This window comes from Giraffa tippelskirchi, chromosome 1 (assembly GCF_054371585.1).
Source record: "Giraffa tippelskirchi isolate mGirTip1 chromosome 1, T2T-mGirTip1v1.2.pri, whole genome shotgun sequence".
In the NCBI taxonomy this organism is placed as follows: Eukaryota; Metazoa; Chordata; class Mammalia; order Artiodactyla; family Giraffidae; genus Giraffa; species Giraffa tippelskirchi.
In genome coordinates, this window is record NC_137275.1 from 208,932,631 (window position 1) to 208,947,102 (window position 14,472).

The window sequence follows — 14,472 nt, forward strand, 5'->3', positions numbered from 1 at the left end:
CCTCAGTTTTCTCCTTCCCCTTCCCCAGTGAGAAAGGTGAGCTGGGCATGGGAATTCCATATGCTTAGAACAAAGGGGATTCATACTCACCACGGTAAACCACCCATCCAACGCTGGGTTCCTACTATAGCCTGCCTCATCCTTTGGTTCCAGCACTGGACTTGAACAGCAATGGGAAACATACCATTCCTATCATCACAAAGTCTGCAGTCCAGTGGAGAGCACAACCATACATACATATGTATATGTACATAGCAGTACAATAAATGCTACAGTGGAAGCTGTGAGGAGGGTGCTGGGGGAGCAATGATGGAAAAACTATCTTGGGGCAAGTATGCAACATTTCACAGACAATTATATCTGTGATGAATCTTACAGGATGAAGCTTTTCTTGCTAGCCACAGAAGCTAGGGATACAAATTTGATGCAGAAGGAACAGCGAACTAAGACAGAATCTAGAAAGAGCCCAGCTCATTGGGAAAATCTCCATAGCTGGAATATAGTTTCAAGAGTGGAAGAGGCAGGGAAGTGAGAAGGAGGGTGAGAAGTTTGGGCAGAGGACACAGGTTGTAAATCCTTCAAAGCAATGCAAAGAAATAGAAGAAAACATTAGAATGGGAAAGACTAGAGATCTCTTCAATAAAATTAGAGATACCAAAGGAACATTTTATCAAATATGGGCACAATAAGGGACAGAAATGGTATGGACCTAACAGAAGCAGAAGATATTAAGAAGAACTGGCAAGAATACAAAGAACTATACAAAGATCTTCATGACCCAGATAATCACTATAGTGTGATCACTCACCTAGAGCCAGACATCCTGGAATGTGAAGTCAAGTGGGCCTTAGAAAGCATCACTACAAACAAAGCTAGCTATGAACAAAACTACTAACTACTAAAACTACTAACTACAAAACTACTAACAAAGCTAGTCCAGTTGGAATTCCATCACCTTGGTTAGCTTTGTTCATAGTGATGCTTCCTAAGGCCCACTTCACCTCGGATTCCGGGATGTCTGGTTCTAGCTGAGTGATAACACCATAGTGATTATCTGGATCATCAAGATCTTTTTTGTATAGTTCTTCTATGTATTCTTGCCACCTCTTCTTAATATCTTCTGCTTCTGTTAGGTCCATACCACTTCAGCCCATTATTGTGCCTGTCTTCGCATGAAATGTTTCCTTGGTATATCTAATTTTCTTAAAGAGATCTCTAGTCTTTCTCATTCTCTTGTTTTCCTCTATTTCTTTGCATTGATCACTGAGGAAGGTTTCCTTATCTCTCCTTGCTATTCTTTGGAACTCTGAATTTCATATCTTTCCTTTTCTCCTTTGCCTTTCACTTCTCTTCTTTTCGCAGCTATTTGTAAGACCTCCTCAGACAACCATTTTGCCTTTTTCTTGGGGATGTTCTTGATTCCTGCCTCCTGTACAATGTCACGAACCTCTGTCCATAGTCCTTCAGGCATTCTGTCTATCAGATCTAATCCCTTGAATCTATTTCTCACTTCCACTGTATAATTGTAAGGGATTTGATTTAGGTCATATACCTGAATGGTCTAGTGGTTTTCCCTACTTTCTTCAATTTAATTCTGAATTTGGCAATAAGGAGTTCATGATCTGATCTAGAGTCAGCTCCCAGTCTTGTTTTTGTTGACTGTATAGAGTTTCTCCATCTTTGGCTGCAAAGAATACAATCAATCTGATTTCAGTATTGACCAGCCGGTCAGCATATTAAAAAGCAGAGACATTACTATGTCAATGTCAACAAAAGTCCATCTAGTCAAAGCTATGGTTTTTCCAGTAGTCATGTTTGGATGTGAAAGTTGGACTATAAAGAAAGCTGAGTGCAGAAGAATTAATGCTTTTGAACTGTGGTGCTGGAGAATACTCTTGAGAGTCCCTTGGACTGAAAGGAGATCCAACCAGTCCATCCTGAAGGAGATCAGTCCTGAATATTCATTGGAAGGACTGATGTTGAAGCTGAAACTCCAAATCTTTGGCCACCTGATGTGAAGAACTGACTCACTAGGAAAGACCCTGATGCTGGGAAAGATTGAAGGCAGGAGAAGGGGGGGACAGAGGATGAGATGATTGGATGGCATCACTTACTCAATGGACATGAGTTTGAGTAAGCTCTGTGAGTTGGTGGTGGATAGGGAAGCCTGGTGTGTTGCAGTCCCTGGGGTCGCAAAGAGTCAGACATGACTGAGAGACTGAACTGAACTGAATGTCTTTATAACTATTCTGAAAGCAAGTGGAGAGTTTGAAGATTCCTAAGAAAAGAAGCACGTAACTAGATAGGTAGTTCAGAAAGTCTTTGTGGCACTATTATGGGTCAAAGAGAGCAGGACAATTGCAAAGCCTCCTGAACATAATGAGGATGTCAATCCTCTTTTAGACACAAAATTTGAAACCATAGTAATAATGTGAATATTATCCTAATTTTTAAAATGTAAAATCTAAGGTATGACATAATTAATCACATTCCTCAGGAGAAGGCAATGGCACCCCACTCCAGTACTCTTGCCTGGAAAATCCCATGGACGGAGGAGCCTGGTAGGCTACAGTCCATGGGGTCGCTAAGAGTCGGACGACTGAGCAACTTCACTTTCACTTTTCCCTTTCATGCACTGGAGAAGGAAACGGCAACCCACTCCAATATTCTTGCCTGGAGAATCCCAGAAACGGCGGAGCCTGGTTGGCTGCCGTCTATGGGGTCGCACAGAGTCGGACACGACTGAAGCAACTTAGCAGTAGCAGTAGCAGCAGGACCATGTATATGATCAAGGAACTTTTTATTTATGAATTTTATGTTTGCTTCTTCCAAAGCACTATTTTACAGACATTAAAATTCAGAAGACAGTTTTTCCTAAAACAAATAGAGAAATAAAAAGATCAAGCTAACAAAACTGCATTTTTGTTTTAGTGTGAATTTGTAGAAAAGTAAAGTATATCTTGTCTGAAAAGAATTGCTCTACCAATCTCTACAAATGTTTCTGTTTCTGTGAAAACTCTGTGTGCAATGGTCAACATATGTGCCCGTCAATCTCTATTAGTTTGAGCTGAGGATTAGTCTGGTAAAATTTCCCAATAGAAGAACACATGCTAAAGTGTCACTTCCTAAAACTGAGAATTTTATTACACAAAGCTAAATTTAAAGCATAAGTTTGGAATTGAAAACAAAACCTTTATTAAAATGTAATATATTCTGAAAGTGCAATGCATTAATAGTGTTTCACAGATCTTTTTCCCCCTTGAAGTTATTAGATATTAAAATAAAATTTAGTGTTTTTCTGTTAAAAGTAGATTGCATGTTTATAATAAAACACTGACAATTAAGAAAAGTATAAAGGAGAATATAAAAATGAATATTCATAAATGCAAGACCTAGAAATAACTATCATAAATAGTTAATACACTTATTTCAGGCATACATATACAATATTATATATTTATCATGTATTTATATTCATTTAGGTTATGCCATGAGCATTTCCTATAATTTCAATGTTCTCTGAAAATGGTATTTTAATAGCTGTATAGTATTACACCATAAGGCTATTCCATCAATTATGCAACTATTAACTTACACGTGGGCATGAACTTTGCTTCTAATTTCTATATTTTAAGAACTGTATAATGTTCACTTTTGTACATGAATCATTTTTCACATCTCTACATCTCTGGTGACTTCCTAAAGGTTGAATCCTAGAACTGGAAATGTTGGGTATTTTTTTTTTAATTTTTGCCACTTATTGCCAAGCTGCTTTTTGGATAGTTTTTTACTAATTTAGAATTTCACTAGAAGTCCACAGCTTGATAGACAAAACATAATATATAATTAATAGTTCTTTTTCCTTATTAAATGTGAAGTGAGGTTTATTTCATAATACTTTTTGGACAACTATATTCTGTGAATTGCTTTTCTATATCCTATTACCAGTTTTCTGCCAGGGTATTGGTCTTCATCATCTCTTCTTTTGAATTAGGGAAGAAGGGAATTTTCTTTGAATTATGGATGCTTCGGGATGCTCAGGAATACCCCTAATGGGGGAGTTGGGGCTTTCTTTCTTCTTTGCAAGCTGGTTAAGCTATTGATCCGGACTCTAGATCATGCTGCCAGTGGGAGCCTATTAAGGACACCTGGGTTAAGGTCCAGACCATGAAGGGCATAATTATTATATTATGCTCATGCTTTAGTCTTTTTAGTCTGTCACGTTTGTTGCAAAACAGAATTTGCTGTTAGTCTGATTATAAATATTTGCAACCTGAAATCAAAACACAAAATTAAATCTCTTTATCGAGAATTTAAGAAAACTAAAAAATGCTTCAAATAGTACTTAACAATAAGGAGACTATAACTTATTGTAGTCATTTAATGTTAAAAAATGTAACATGCCTTTCATTTTCAACATGTTAATGTGTAGCTCTTCTTATAAATGTTGGGGAGAGAAAAAGATGACAAGAAAGCTAAGTAGAAATGACAGACTAAGGCATTATGCTTAACACTGACAGAAATGACCAGAGGACACTTTCTCCTGTATCAGTTTGTTGAAAGAGATGTAGAATATTTTCCTTCATACACTCTAAATTAAACGACTAATTTTTAAAGTCTATGATCTCTACACATAACAGAAAATTGAGTCTTAATCCTGAACAAAGCGGACTCTTCCTGTTTAACAGACCCGGTCAAGCCCCCTGGAAGGATGGCTATGCTCCAAGGCACCTGGGCTCACTGAGGGGTGGGCAGGGGTGGGGTCTGGCGTTTTGCATCAATTCTAACAACTCTAACACAGAACAGGGGACAGCAGCATGTGTGCACACATAACCAAATGATGTTACAAGCACAGAAAAATCACAACATTGAATTTACACAAGAGAAAACATTCTCATTGCATTTTCTGTAATAACCATGTCTTTTATTCTTCACCGAAGAAGAGATTTTCCTCCTTTTTTGAAGGTGAGCTGCTGGTATTATTATTCTATTTAAGTCTTGTTACACTATAAGATGGAGAAGGAAATAGCAATCCACTCCAGTATTCTTGCCTGGAAAATCCCATGGACAAAGCAGTCTGGCACGCTGCAGTCCATGGGAACACAAGAGTCGGACACAACTTTGCAACTAAACCACCAATCACACTATAAGAACTAACATTTGCCAATTTGCTCAGTAAAAATGAGGAAATTTGTTTCCAAAGAACAAATTTCAATTCAAATTTTAGTTGTAAAGGATGCAGTGGAACTGCCAAAGCTAAACTTCACAGCTGAACTAAAAGATAACAAGCCGATAGTCAGGTACAAGTTGCTCAAAACCACTTAAGCATCTACTCCAGCCCTGGTAATTATGCTTTTTCATAATGGAAAGCCTTCCTTAGGAAAGCAAAAGATTTCATATGGCTTTGAGGCCAAAGGTCATTGGGGAAGTCCCTTCCTGCCTGTTACCACAGGTCTACAGCATGTCAGTGTTAGCCCCAGAAGGGTCTGAGGGGCACGCTCAGTGCTTCAATGGGGTGATCAGCTGAAAGAACTTGAAATTTGGGAAAACTCTCTTTGGAAATGAAATATTTTGGAAGGAAACTGGCTGATTCCAAACTAGACTGCTTATTCCTTTTGCCATGGTCATGAGACACACAGATAAAGGAACTGTCCTGATTACGCTAAATATTTGCTGCTTGTGAACTTTCTTCACAGTTCCTGGATTCAGTGCCCTGATAGAAGTAGCAGACATTCTTATGAGCCCCTTTTCCAGATGGCAATTCTTGTTCCTTACAGATTGAGAGCAATGCAGCTCAGGATACCTTTGTGTATGGGGGTGTCCACTGGTAGCCTCCTGGCGCTGGCCAGGTCCGTGAGCTGCACGTGAATCACTGTGTGTCTGGCAAGGCCAGGAGGGCATTGTTACTACCGAAACACAAGACATAGAAGCCTTTAGACTTAGAGTAGCTTTTAAAGACACAAAACTGGTAGGGATTGTGTGTGCATGTAAAGACATTAATCATGAAGTCCAAAGGGACAATTCTGTCTCACCTCAATTTGGCTTCCTTGAATTCTGTGGAAAATTCTGTTTTAATAGGAGTGTTCTTTAAGAACTCTTCTGGTTAAAGGGTTAGTGGGTTTTTGGCTGTATGTATGTTGTACCATGTTAGGTGGAATTATAACCTTATTGTTTTTGTTCAGAGATGAAGTATGGTTTGTGGAGATGGGTGTGAGTGCTGAGTTGACAAAGGGTGGAATTGTGATAGTTAAGTTTATATGTCAACTTGTCTGAATCAGGGGATGCTTAAGATATTTGATGAAATATTATTTGGGGGTGTGTCTGTGAGAGTGTTTCTGGATAAAATTCGCATTTGAGTCATTGATTTAGTAGACTGCCCTCCCCAGTGTGGTTGGGCAGCACCTAATCTGCTGAGGGCCTGAACAGAGCAAAATGACGGAAGGAGGAGGGATTTGCCCCCTTTTCTGCCTATTGCTTGTGAAGGGCTATTTCATTTCTCTTTCTGCCCTCAAGCTGGGATTTACATCATCAGCTCTCCTGGTTCTCGGGCCTTTGATTCAGAGGGAATCACATCACTGGCTTTTCTGGGTCTCCAGCTTAAGCACGGCAGGTTGTAGGACTTCTCAGTCTCCATAATTGTTTGAGTCAGTTCCTCATAATAAATCTCTTTTTGTATCCTATTGGTTCTGCTTCTCTGGAGAACCCTAACTAACACAGACACCATAAATAGTCACTCTCTTGCACTGCTGGTAAATTGCTACAGTCTTTCTGGAAGGGAATTTGTGAGTGTACTTCAAATGCTTTAAAAATAGCCAGGCTTTTTGAGACAACAGTTCTACATCTAGGAAATTAGCCAATAGAAGTATTTATAGATGAATTTACAGATTTTTCCACACAAATGGACATCTCAGTATAGCTTAGAAAACTGCAGTCTTGGACATAACTTAAATGTCTAATTATTGGGGATTTGTAAAGGGAATTATTTTACCCTTCAAAGCTACATTATAAAGGCTTATTTTTGACAGAAATGGAGTACTATTGTATTAGTCCTCTGTAACATGAAGTTATAAAACAGTATGTACTTATAATGCCATTTTTATACATAATTTCTGACACTTACAAATCTGCATTCCTATAGAAAATAGAATTCTGTTTTAAAGTCAAGGGTGTGAAAAAGGAGGGAGCAATGATGGAATTCCTCTCAGAAATGAAAACTAAGTCTATAAACATCAATAGTATGAGCCACCAGGGAAGCCCCTCTAAAGGTTTAACTGTCTTTAAAGGTCTATAAAGGTAAAAAGGTCAGGTACTTCATTTTAAATGCTTTTTTAATACCTCAGAACTTTTGTCATTTATCCTTTTTAAACACTGCCTCACTATTTCCCCACAGTAATCACTCATTTATTTAACACATAATTTTAAGTACCTATTATGTGCCAGGTACTTTTTTAGGTGCCAGGGCAGAGGCCATGATGAAAACAGTCATTGTTCTCAAGTTAACATATTCATATTCACAGCAATTGACATAAAACAGCCTAAGGTATCAATGGGTGATAAATGCTATGAAAAAAAAAAATAAAGCAGAGTGAAGAAATAAAGAAAGCAGCCTCTTTGATTAGATGACATTTGAATAAAGACCCCAAAGGAAGTGAGGAGGTGGGCTAAGCTGAGTTCCGGGGGAAAGGAGTAGCAGAGGAAGCAAAGATGACTCTAAGGACAAGGGCCCTGGGTCAGGAATGTGTTTGGGGGCTTTGGACCAGTAAGAAAATCAAATAAGCTAGAATGGAGTAAAGCAAAGGCAGAATGGAAGAGATAAAATTAGAGAGGTAAATGAGAGTCAGATAATATATTGAGAGGAGGGTTAGCAAGGGAGTTCTTCAATTATGAAGCGTTATGTCCAATTTCTATAGGAATCCAAGGAGCTGGGCAGATTCTATACAACTCTCATTGAGTCTTAGGTGAAGGGGTCCCTAAAGGCAATGACCACCAACAGGTAAGCAAAACAGGGTTAATATTTAGGTTTATTGACAACTATGAAAAACATCTACTTCTGCTTCATTGACTACACTAAAGCTTTTGACTATGTGGGTCACAACAAACTGTGGAAAATTCTTAAAGAAATGGGGATACCAGACCACCTACCTGCCTTCTGATAAATCTGTATGCAGGTCAAGAAGCAACAGTTAGAACTGGACATGGAACAATGGACTGGTTCCATATTGGGAGAGGAGTACGTCAAGGCTGTACATTGTCACCCTGCTTATTTAACTTCTATGCAGAGTACATCATGCAAAAGCCCAGACTGGATGAAACACAAGCTGGAATCAACATTGCTGGCAGAAATATCAATAACCTCAGATATGCAGATTACACCATTCTTACGGCAGAAGTGAAGAGGAACTACAGAGCTTCTTGATGAAAGTGAAAGAGGAGAGTGAAAAAGCTGGCTTAAAACTCAACATTAAAAACTAAGATCATAGCATCCGGTCTCATCATTTCATGGCAAATAGATGGGGAAACAATGGAAACACTGACAGACTTTATTTTCTTGGGCTCCAATATCACTGCAGATGGTGACTGCAGCCATGAAATTTAAAAAAAATGCTTGTTCCTTGGGAAAAAAGCTATGACCAACCTAGATAGCATATTAAAAAGCAGAGACATCACTTTGCAGACAAAGGTCCCTATAGTCAAAGCTATGGTTTTTCTAGTAGTCATGTATGGATGTGAGAGCTGGACTATAAAGAAAGCTGAGCACCAGAGAACTGATGCTTTTAAATGGTGGTGTTGGAGAAGACTCTTGAGAGTATCTTGGACAACAAGAAGATCAAACCAGTCAATGCTAAAGGAAATTAGTCCTGAATATTCATTGGTAAGACTGATGCTGAAGCCGAAGCTCCAATACTTTGGCTACCTGTATGGGAAGAACTGACTCATTTGAAAAGACCCTGATGCTGGGAAAGATTGAAGGCAGGAGGAGAAGGGGACGGCAGAAGATGAGATGGTTGGATAGCATCATTGACTCAATGCACATGAGTTTGAGCAATCTCCAGGAGTTGACGATGGACAGGGAAGCTGGGCATGCTACAGTCCATGGGGTCACTAAGAGTGAGACATGACTGAGTCTGAGTGACTGAGCTGACTGACAGGTATGAAAGGTATCTGGAGACAGTTTTGGGGCTAAGAAGGCGGGACTTGTGTTTCCTTGAAACCCAGAATGGTTCAGAAATAATTTGTGTAATGCTTATACTTTTAAATAAAAGTTTATTTTTGAAAATACATTAGAAAATGTGAGTGTTCTCAAGCATGAAAAATGAATATTCTCCGGTTCACTTCTGTAGTTAGTCTCTTTGTTTTTCTTTCAAAGAATATGCATGTAGAGGCTTGCAATGGCTTGCTACAGAGGAAATGAGTAGTTTGAATTTTTCTCCTGGGCTCAGAAATGATCCAGATTATTTCGCAGCCTGACTTCTTCCAGATTGCATTGCATTTGAATTTTAATATAGTGTCAATAGACATAACCATCTTCTTTGAACATTTTATTCCTTTCCTTTACAGAGTATTTATTCCAATCAGAGGATAAAATAACAACTTAAAATGCAGTCTCTAATGGAAATCAGGCCAACCAATTGAAATAAATTTAAAAAGAAATCCTACCTCAAGATGTATGTGTAATAGAGTGACATGATATACTGCTGTTTCAGAAAAGATGAATTGCTATAAATGCTGCCTAAGCAAGAGATGAAACTTCAAAATATTGGCAATCTGAAAAAAACATAGAGCTTAACCAAGGGGTGGAAAACTTACCATGTAGATATGCTATGTCCTTTTAACCATATATACATTAAGTTGTTAATTCATTACACACTATGGTATACATATTCTGTGCCCAGGATTGGCACTAGGATAATTCAGTCTAGTAGGGAAAGGTGGTAAGTGAACTAACTATATTGTAAGAATGATGAAAGAAGTAAACTCCCAGAGTAGGGAGAATAGAAGCATAGAAAAGACTCAAGAACTGGGAAAGGCTTCTTGAAAGAGATATTGCTTGGGAAGCCTGAAATTCAGGATTTTAAGGATGATTCAGCAGGAAAATCCTTGGAAAAGAATCAAGAGACCTATGTTCCTATATGAACTTTATCATTAATGAAACTTGTGACTTGAAAAGCCATGGGAAATATGTATGAAGGGAAGATACAGGAAAAGAAAGGATGCAATGAACTTAAAGAATGCTTGACAAAGCTTGGTGGAAAAGACTGCAGGCCTTGAGGAGAGTGGCTACAGCCCTTTGACCAGCTATGCCTGCAAAATCACTTATCCTGGGTTTCCTGGACTTGAGAGATGCAGTGCTGGCAACTTTAGCATTTTCTCTGCATGTTCTCTATTTTCCATGGGCTTTTCTAACTTCTCCCTAAGAATTTTTGAAAACAAAGTGAGATCTAATCCACTGATTTTCAGTGGTGTTTCCAGAATCTCTTGCAATACATACACCGGAGTTCCTTATTAAAAATGTAGACCCCTGGGTCTTACCTCAAGGTTGCTGAATCAGAATATTTGGGGCTGGAGTTAGGAAATCTGGATTTTATCACACTTATTAGGTGATTTGATTGCACCAACTCACTCTGATCCATCTTATTCCATCTTCCCTGCCATCTAAAGAAGCTGGTACCATATTTGTAATTCCAGACAGGGACATTATAGGGATTGAACCCATGACTGTTAGTTCCCAGTTGAGTGAGTTTTCCACCATATTGTATAATTTCCTATTTTTAATCCAATGACTTAAATTTATTTAGTGTTTCCAGAAATAATTTGCAGTAATTAGGTTGTTAAGAAGTGAAATAGGAACTTAAGTTGTATATCTGTGAGCAAAAAATTCAAATATCAAAAATATTGAAGCTCTAATAATTTGGCCACCTGATGCAAAGAACCCACTCATTGGAAAAGATCCTGATTCTGGGAAAGATTGAAGGCAAAAGGATAAGGGGCAGCAGAGGATGAGATGGTTAGCATCACTAACTCAATTGACATGAATCTGAGCAAATTCTAGGAGCTAGTGGAGGACAGAGGAGCCTGGTGTGCTGCAGTCCTTGGGGTCACAAAGAGTCGGACACAATTCAGTGACTGAACAACAAAAATATTTATAGAAAACTATTGAAAGGACGTACACCAAATGTTAGCCACTTTTGCCTTCATGGGGTTCCCTAGTGGCTCAGATGGTAAGGAGTCTGCCTGCAGTGCAGGTAGACCTGGGTTCAATCCCTGGGTCAGGAAGATCCCCTGGAGAAGAAAACAGCAACCCCCTCCAGTATTCTTGCCTGGAAAATCCCATGGATGGAGCCACCTGGCAGGCTACAGTCCATGGGGTCGTAAGGAGTCGGACACAACTGAACGACTTCACTTTGCCTTCATGGAGCAAAAACGTCATTATTCATCTTTCTCTTTTCCCATATTTTGTATCCTCCAAAATAAGCACACATTTTAAAGTTTAAAATAACAGTAACTTAATTTAACTTGGGATAAAATTAATACTGAAATGCCTAAAGCTGTAAGTGACCCTCAGAGAACTTTCAAAGCCTCTGGTAAATTGCATTTTCAAGATTTAACTGTCTCTGTTGGCTTGGCCTCCCAGATGGTATGAATCTGTTCAGTCATCTCTGACCTCATTTGATTTCTGAAAATGTCCTGTGATCAAACTTTGCCCTACTTTTCCCGAAAAATTAAGTCATCAGAAACTTTAACTCAGGGATACAAAAAGGTTTGGAAGGTTTCAGTTTGGGAGGTGAATAAGTCACAAGAAGTAACGTCTGTTCACTTCTAAAACTCTCTAAATCTTCTTTGTGAGAAATTTTAAAGGCAGGCTTTAAATTCTTGATCCAGGATTTAAAAGTTAATGAGCATAAGAAAAAATTAGCATATTCTTCCCATATAGAGATAAAGCTAAAATTTTTAAATATTTTGATTTTCTTTTGGTAATTGTTTCAATTATGAACTGACATTTTTTACTTTATTTAAAAATCTTCTGTAGTATACTATTATGTACAATTGCCAAAATAAAAATATTCATTATTCATAGTTCTGCTATATATTAATAATATAGTATATTATCTACAGTCTATACATCAGGGCTCACTCAGTCTTGTCCAACTCTTTGTGATCCCATGGACAGTAGCCCAGAAGGCTCCTCTGTCCACGGGATTTCCCAGGCAAGAAAACAGGAGTGGGTTGCCATTTCTTCTTCCAGGGGATCTTCCCAACCCAGAGATCGAATCCTTACCTCCTGCAGCTACTGCACTGGCAAGCAGATACTTTACCACTGAGCCATAGGACTATGATTAATTACATGTAATTTGGATTCTTATAAATTTTTGTAATTTTCTAACACATATTTTTTCATGTTACCAAATAGACTTTAGAAACATCATTGAACCAAAGGATTTCTGATGCTAAAATCATCACAGCACTAGTTTGTTTTGTTCAGATAATAAATCTACTTCAAAATATGCTTTTGGTCTCACAACACTTTTAAATATTTAAGAGAAGTTGCATTCTATTTTCCATTGTCCTATGACATAACGAATCATATTTAACGGTAACAGTGATAAGGGCCAATGTAAGTTTAGGTGAAAAAACTTACTTTTAGCTCTCATGAAGATATCCATCTAGTGGATAGAGATTCATATAAAGAGTTTATGACTAAATAATCAAGAATGTCAGTTTCTTAAACAGAAAACCTAACTTGTGATAACAGTTGAGTTTGACCAAACGTTTGTGGTTCTAATTTGAGTACTAATTCAAGGACTTTTCCCACTACCCCATCCCACTTTAGGACCCGCAACTCCTTCAATTCTAGTATAATATAGAGAAAACAGCTTTTGGACTTGGAAAATCTTAGGTAACTTTTATAGTGAACTGAGCACTGAAATGTTTCCAGATGGATATGGACTGTCTGAACACCTGGATACTGATGTATCACCTGGAGACCTCCTTATTTATTCCTCAATAAATCAGATGGCATCCAAAGCTACATAAATCCTTCACATGGAGAAAGGCAGCGGCAAAATGTTCTGCACTAAATGATGGAGCAGGTAACTATTGGTCATACATAACACTGGTTAATAGAAGGCACTAATAGTGCCTAATCTTGGAGACCAGAGATAACAGCCCCAGGAAACTGGAGTCCAGTTTCCCTACTCTTTCAGCAGGGAGATGATCAGAGTTATGAAGCTTCAGTTACAGCTCTCACAAAAAACTCCCTAGGCAATTTTTACACTAAAATTTCCCTTTTCTTTCCCATAGTGATACATGCTCTTTACATTTAAGCTTAAACCATCCCACATCAATCACTGAATAGTTCACTCTGGATTTCAGAAAAGATACAGCTTATTCACAAAACAAGTAGAGTACAAAGTGGCTCTCTTACCTAACTCTGAATTCAATTCATCATGTAATATCTTGAAATCACCCACTGTGAGAGTGCTTTAAACCACAGAAATCATCCAACACTTTAAATCGGAATCCTTAGCCCCCGCACCAGGGGCTTGTCTGACTAGACCACCACTGACTGTGGAATTCTACGTGTGACTAAAGCATGAGTAGAGTCTGATAATCATGCACTTGGTGGTCTTGATCTTAACACAGATGTCCTTAATTGGCTCTCACTGGCCGTGTGATCAAGTCTAGACACAATAGCATAAGCAGCTTGCAAAGAAAAAGCCAAATTTCCCATTTAGGAACATTCCAAAGCGACTCATAGTACAAAGCATAGAAAACCCTCCATCATCCCTTAATTCAGAGGAGAAGAAGACAAAGATGAAGAATGAAGAGGAGGAGGAGGTAGAGGAGAAAAGAAAGAAAAGGAAAGAAAAATAAGAAGGATGAAAAAAAGACTTGGCAATAATCCTGCTTTTTTCATATTGGCCAAAATGCATGGTCATTACTCATCCTTTGTTGCACAGGCACTTTTACCATGGATTTTATTTCTCCTCTTCTTTCCTTTTATATCAGTGTTAGAGAACCCTACAACATGCCTTATTATTAGTACAGGAGTATTCTGGACCGTGCTTTTCTTCTGCACCTCAAAATCCAAGACTATCTCCTCCCTTAAGGGCCCTAAACTCCATTAATGACTCATAATAAAATGTCCTAAGACTCATAATAAAGGATTCTCAGATGTAAAAGGAGCAGTCACAGGCAAAACAAGATGAAACAAGAGACTGAACTTGAAGCACTGCTCTTGGTGAGAACCAAAGGTTTAAATGAGACTCATTATAAAATTGGCTTTCAGGAAAGTAAATTTCTTATTAAAATGCTGACCTGCCTCCAATTTCTCAAGGACCCTTATTATAGGTTTTCTAAGTTTAATACTAGTCAAATATTCACATCATTTAAAATATACTCTATTGAGATTTTCTGAATATCAGGTACATAGCCAAATGAGATGCCCAAATTCCTCATTCAGGCAGTTCAGAA

At 38.3% G+C, this 14,472-nt stretch overlaps 1 long non-coding RNA gene and 1 pseudogene across 1 annotated transcript in view; both read right to left on the bottom strand.

The window, feature by feature from the left end:
- The window catches only part of LOC145519876 (uncharacterized), a 71,549-nt gene that overhangs the window by 23,668 nt on the left and 33,409 nt on the right, over window positions 1-14,472 (bottom strand). The window lies entirely within an intron of this gene.
- Window positions 5,471-7,486, bottom strand: LOC145539704 (WD repeat domain phosphoinositide-interacting protein 3 pseudogene; annotated as a pseudogene).